General features: G+C 39.1%; 1 protein-coding gene and 1 pseudogene across 8 annotated transcripts in view; both read left to right on the top strand.

Annotated features, from left to right (window-relative positions):
* Window positions 1-6,542, top strand: part of KIAA1958 (KIAA1958 ortholog) — a 266,726-nt gene that overhangs the window by 123,120 nt on the left and 137,064 nt on the right. The window lies entirely within an intron of this gene.
* On the top strand, window positions 2,559-2,694 carry LOC111733173 (annotated as a pseudogene).

Below are 6,542 nucleotides of genomic sequence, written 5' to 3'. Positions count from 1 at the left end.
TGTGTTTGTAGAGTGAAAGGAGTTACCTGCATTCGAAAAAAAAAAAAAAAAAAAAGAAGGAGGGAAGAGACTCTTATCTAAGCACCTCATGGAAAAAATTTTAAACTACCAAGGAGAGAGAATGAAGACTCTTTTGGGCACTCAGTAAGAAAGTAACAAGTTGCTATCAGAAAACAAAAGAACATTCTGGCTTTAGATTTCTGGCTATAGATTTCTGGCTATAGCACCAAATGCCAGAAAACAATAGATAATTTTGAGGGGAAAGTTGTGACTTTGAAACTTGATATATTTTATGTGTTAAAATTCAGAAAATATTTTTAGTTCTGATAAGCATTCAGGAGATAAACCATCTATATACTATTCTAATAAAGATAAATTGTACTGCAACCTACTAAGCTTGGTTAAAAACCAGTTTTTGCTTAATATAATTTTAAGGGACTCAGGGGTATTAGATATCAGACCATCACCCACTAGAAGAAGGATATATATGCTTTTAAATAGATGAATAGATAATAATGCTTGAAGCTACATATCTAAAAGTTCCCAAAGTCCTCACATGAATGGGTTAAACTAATACAAGAAAATGTACCTAAAAATAATTGCCATATCACAGTATTATGTTTCTTTATTTTTATTACTGAAATGATGTATGATCATTATGATATAAATAGAAAATTCAGATACATCTTTTACAAATAAAATTTAAATTGCTCTCAGTTTTCCTCACTGCTATTTAAAATACAATCCTGAAAGAGTCCCTTGCATCCAGGTGAGAAAAGGCAAGGGGTCAGAGGGTACCATGTGCTTCTCTACTCTCCTCAAGCTCAGAGATGAGAACAGGCGCAAAATTAGAAAATTACAGAATATATCTGTGCTTTAAAAAGAGATCAGACATGGGGGCGGGGAGAATGAAACTTGTTTTAGAATACGAATGCAAGAAAAGTTCAGTTTCAACTGCAGGAACCTGGCCTGGGGCAGTGAGGTGCTTTCCTTAACTGTACTTGAAGTTTTATGGAACTGTATTTAAATGAAGATACTAAAAGAATAAAAGCAGTAAACAACAATAACAATAAATAACGGTGTCTACGATGTCAGTGTTAGACTGGCAGCTGGGTTGTTTCATTCTGTTTTTCATCAGCTTGCACTGGAAGGACTTGAAAATACACGGAAATGTCCAGTATCGATGGCCTTAACTCTCAGTTCCTCCCTGACAGTATAATGGTTTCATCTGTGCCCAAGCTGTCTTGCCAATTTAAACTCTAAATTTTCAGCAACCCCAGCACGTTTGCTTTAAATTTAGCAATAGAATAGTTAATGGGTTGCTTTGAGTTTGCTTGGTTTGTCATTTTGAAGCACAGCAAACCTCTTCTAGGTAGAATCTTCTGGACAGGTTCCAAGTATCACCTTTCCCAGGGTCTCCGGAGCCCTGCTTGGCCGTGACTGTTTACTCTGAACTATTTAGATAAGAAACACAATGCTTGTATTTAAGTTTTTAATATTTTCTCTGTGGCTGTGTTCCAAATGTCAGCAACAAAAACGTCCTAATGTTGTCACTGTCCTGGCTGTGTTTTGGGGCTTTGTTTTAAATGTAGAGGAAGATATCCACAATTTTTTAACATTAGAACATCATTCTGAATGATATCAAAAATAGACAGTAACATAAATGATTTTATTGTTCCATTTTCAACTTTTCTTGTTTTTCCCCAGTGATGCATGTGCGCCTGGGAGCACACAAGTGGGGAAGCACGTGTAACGTCTAGTTTCTGTCATGGTGTCAGAGTTGGAAGGCACTTTCTTGTTCATCAAGTCCAGCCTTCTGGCTGATAGCCTAGGAGAGTCTTTGACAGTTTACAAGGTTCTGGTTTTTTTTAAAAAAGAGTTGTTGTTATTGTTGTTTGGTTTGGTTTATGTACATGCAGCTTGATGTTTAACCCAGATTTTTGAAAATAAAAACATTAAAGTATATTTTATGTCTGTTTTATTAAAACGACTTAGATATTTTAAATCAGCAGTACATATGGTTTCTGAATGTTTTTAGTATCACGTTCCTGGAAGTAATGTTTTCCTTTGTACTTTGCAAAATGTTAGGCCATCTTGAGCAGTTCTGGACCTGTATTCTATGCTTCTGAGTGAATGCTCTGGGTGAAACAGTTCTAAATGACTCTCCCTCTGCTTCTCTGACTTAGATTTTTTTCAGTGGGCAGGCTGAGAGTCTATCTGGAAAATTCTCATATTGATTGTATATTGACCATTGTATATATGCCTCTAATTTTTTTTTCTACTCTTTAAATTATTATTTATGGCTTTTGGAGAGTATGTTTAATCCTAAAACTTTTTAAGTAGAAATTTGCTGTTCTATATATACAACAGCTAAAACCATTTCTAACAAATAAATTTCTGAAAAATACTTCCAAATGAGTAGAATGGTGGTAATGGCGAAAAGATGAGATATTTCATTGACAATTACTGATCCTCAGGCAAATTGACTCTCTTTTCTGCTTAGAGCAACAATTTTTAAAATTGTAAACACTTGAACCGGTTTTAAAATTTGATGAAGCATCTACGGCCATACCACCCTGAATGTGCCCGATCTCGTCTGATCTCAGAAGCTAAGCAGGGTTGGAAGCTAAGCAGGGTCGGGCCTGGTTAGTACTTAGATGGGAGACCACCTAGGAAGACCAGGTGTGGTAGGTGTAAAAAATTTAAAAAAAATAAAAGATTGTAAGCCGACAAGGTCCTTGCAATCTGTGAAATCAACCAAGGGTTGCCTCGCCTAAAAAATAATAATAATAAAATAAAATAAAATTTGATGAAGCAGTAGACTATTTTTTCAGAAAAATGCTTATATGTATGCAACATTTTACATACATAAACAGATTTAAGAACATATACTAGTTCTTTAAAAGAGTTGTCTTTTTGAGATATATTTTAAAATATTTAAGGATTTACTTCAGAATAATCTAGAGGGGTAGAGTAGGTAGAGGTGGAGGTGGAGATGATGTACAAATTGGTACCGAGCAGGTAATTGTTAAAGCAAATAGATGTGTATGTGAGCATTTGTTACTCTCTTCTCTGTTCTTTTGTATATGTTTGAAATTTTCTATAAGGCAGAATTGAAAAATAAACACACACAAAAAGCTCCGGTACTAGAGATTCCATGGCCCTCCTCACCAGTCTCATAGAATCACAGAATCTTCAAGCTGAAAGGAAAGACCTGAGGAGAGATGAGAGAGCTGACCCCGACACACACAGATAAGATCCTCCATATTACACCTGAGGTAGATTTTCAGGTGAGAATGCTGAGTTGTAGCAGTAATGGCAAAAACTGCTGAAATTTGACGACTTACAATGAAGATGATTTCATTTGTACCTACCAGGTGGGAACACTTTTTGTTCTGTCCCTTTAAGGCATAAAGTAGATCTGTGGAAGCCTTGAGGGTTGAGTCCAGAAGCCTTAAGAAAGCTGTCGTGACAACACACAGATTGAGGTGAGATCCAGTCGTGCTGAAAGGACTGTGAAGACTGACATTCCGAGCCAGGAGGTCCAGGGGCCCAACATGTGGCCTCGAGGACAGATCTCCCTGAGAAGTTGCTATGGAAACTATGAGCTACCAAAACCTTGAAAGAAGGAAAGGACCTCAAGGTGAGCACCGGCAAGGTACGCAGGGAGGGTAAATGCACCTGTGGCCTGGTGCGTGCCCACTTGCACATAGGGGACAAGACATCATTTCCCAGTGCTTGAGGGATGTCTCTTGTGACCAGTACATGTTGGCTTATTTCAATCTCCTTTTTCTTGCCTTCTCCCAGATTAAGACCTGGAGCCCTAGAAGGTGTGTGTCCCATCTTCTTTCCTAATACATTTTCTTTTCTTCCAGTTTCCTTGTTTTATTTCTTCCTCTGCTTAGGAGAATTTTCACTACCGTTTTTGCTGGTAACACACGAGAGACAGATATGAGAGACATTAAACAAGATATATTTCAGCAATAAACAAGATTCTTGTATTTCTCATGGGATCCCAAAGAAATAAGGATGAGAAATAAAAATTCCTGCTGGAGTATTTACAACGTACTCAGCTGTTGAAATGTTCAAAATGCAATCAAGGAAGTAATTTAGCACATTTCTAATGCACTTAACTATGGTAATAATGCTTAAGAATTTGGCCAAATTTAAAGAACCCAGTGAATCTTCTAGGACATCATTAAAGAATCTAACCCCCCGCAATAACATGTACATTTTGACAGTTAATAGTTAATACCGTATTTGTGGTGTGTTGTTGTCTGTCCCTAAGATAATGGGCCAGCACGGAAAGGATGCAATGTGACCTCTCCCTAGGCAGGGAGCAGTAAGATCCCATTGTTCCCTTTTGTCTTGTATTCTCAGGACATGGGTAGACTGTGGATAATCTGCTATCAGGCATTGTATTGCTCTTGTTTCTTATGATTTCTTAATGTGACTCCAGCCAACGCACTATTTCCCGAGCGTCAGTCATTCATGTTATCTCCTCTGCAATCTTTGTGATAGCTGAGTCCACGTCTTCTGTTCTCTATCTGCTATTCTCTTTAAGTTGATTCTTTCTTTACTTTATTTAAGCAAAAAATAATAAATACTTTTTTTTAAAGCAGTTTTCCTAGAGTCAAACTATTTGGGTTCAAACTCCAGCTCTGCCTCTTACTAGTTCTATTACCTTGGGCAAGTTACTTGACCTCTCTGTGCTTCAACTGCTTCATCTTTAAAAGGACGATAACAATAATATCTACCATGTAGGGTTGTGGTGAGGATTAAGTAAACATATTAACACATATAAAGCACTAAGAACAATGGCTGGTAAATAGTAACTGTCAAAAAATAACTATTATCTATGTAATATAAATGCTGTATTGTAATAATAGATATAAATAAATAACTATTAAAAAGCGTTGCCCATATATCCCCCAAGAATATGTGCCAAGGTGTGGCATGATAACCACACCTTGGGAAACAGCTTTAGCCTCCTCTCCTTTTTAAAATTACCTTCTCCTTGGCTCCCATGAGAACACTGTCTCTTGGTTTTCTCACTGCATCTCTAGATTCTCTCTCTCAGGCTCCTCACCCTTTTATCCTGATTCAATTGTATACACTTCCTCAAGGCAATTCCATCTCCCATGTCCTTAGCATAAGTAAACCTGCATTATCTAAACCTTTCTCCACTGGGGTTCTTTATCTGAACCATCGGATGCAGAAAATGACACAAGTGCCTATTTTCTTCCGAAGTGAGGAACAGAACTACTGGTACCATGCTAGGTGCAGGGGAGAGATGTTCATTGATTCCAGACAGTGGAGGCCTTAGGGCATTAGGGTTTACTTCTCTAGTAAAACCACAGCTGGGAAAGGTTCCTCCACCCCATGTCCCTACCCTATATTTCTTCCTAAGGAAGTGGCCCCTGTGTCCACCTTGTTGCCCACGCCAGAAACCTGACAGTTATTCTAGGACACCCCCCCTCTCTCCCTGCTCCTTTTTCATCCTCCGTAATCAGTTTCTATTATTGGATAATTCTTCCTACTTTAATTACTTTTGAATCTCTTCCTTCCCATTCTCCTCACTGCCACCAGCTTGGTTAGCCCATACCGTTTTGCCCTATGATCGCTTAAAAGCAATTGGAGTGGTGTCCTTGCCTCTATCAGTTTATCCTCCACTGCTTCCTGGGAAAATCTCACTAAATACAAACCTTATTCTGTCATTTCCCCTTTAATGGCTCTCCAAAGCCTTTCTGATAAACTCTGAACCCTTCACACGGATTGCTCTCTCGTGCTGATATACCGTTCCCTCCCTCTCTACCATTGTGCCGGCTCCTCCCTCATCCTCTTCCCCAGGATGCCCTCTCCCTCCATCCCTGCCACTACCCCTTCCTTTTGTAAAAATCTTACTCGTTCTTCAGTTCTCATCTGGCATGCTGTGCATGAATTCCTCCTCTAAGGAGCAGCCAGTCCTCTTGGATTCTGCGATTTCAGAAGTTAGCAATGTTGAACAGAACCTACAGTCCGATCGCTGTCACCTTGCAGGCCATGTTCCACTCCCATTCAAAGGGAGCCGCTTTGCATCTGTGAACATTTGACTCACGAGGTGGCTAAACCGAGAGAATTCAGTTCTCTAATGAAGGTCTGTACCACCCAGGATGGAGGGCTCCGCTCCAGCTTGTGGCTGCTCAGAGCCTGTATTTTCACTGTTGGATGCTTTCCTAAGAGAACTTGAATTAATAGCTCAGTAATGAAGAATGAGGGGCTGGCACACACTCCTGTTTTCTTAACAGAAGCATGGCTGCCAGCTTCACTGTATTTGCTACAACATTGCAAGGCTCAAAATCTCCTGGAGACTCCCAATGGTAATAACATCTGTGGCATAAGAAGAGTTCCAAAAGGCCGCATTGGAGAAGCATCCAAAGGAGTAGAAGCTAAAATCCTTTTGATCAAAGAGTTTTAACATGGCACCATGGCTGGGCTTCAGGAATTCTAGGAACCCCCTAAGATTATAGGCATAGTTTTTCGTGCATGTGTATATGTGCATT

This window comes from Pteropus vampyrus, unplaced genomic scaffold (assembly GCF_000151845.1).
Source record: "Pteropus vampyrus isolate Shadow unplaced genomic scaffold, Pvam_2.0 Scaffold535, whole genome shotgun sequence".
Lineage (NCBI taxonomy): Eukaryota > Metazoa > Chordata > Mammalia > Chiroptera > Pteropodidae > Pteropus > Pteropus vampyrus.
Note: the sequence above shows the minus strand (reverse complement) of the source record. Positions and strands in the feature narration are given on the sequence as shown.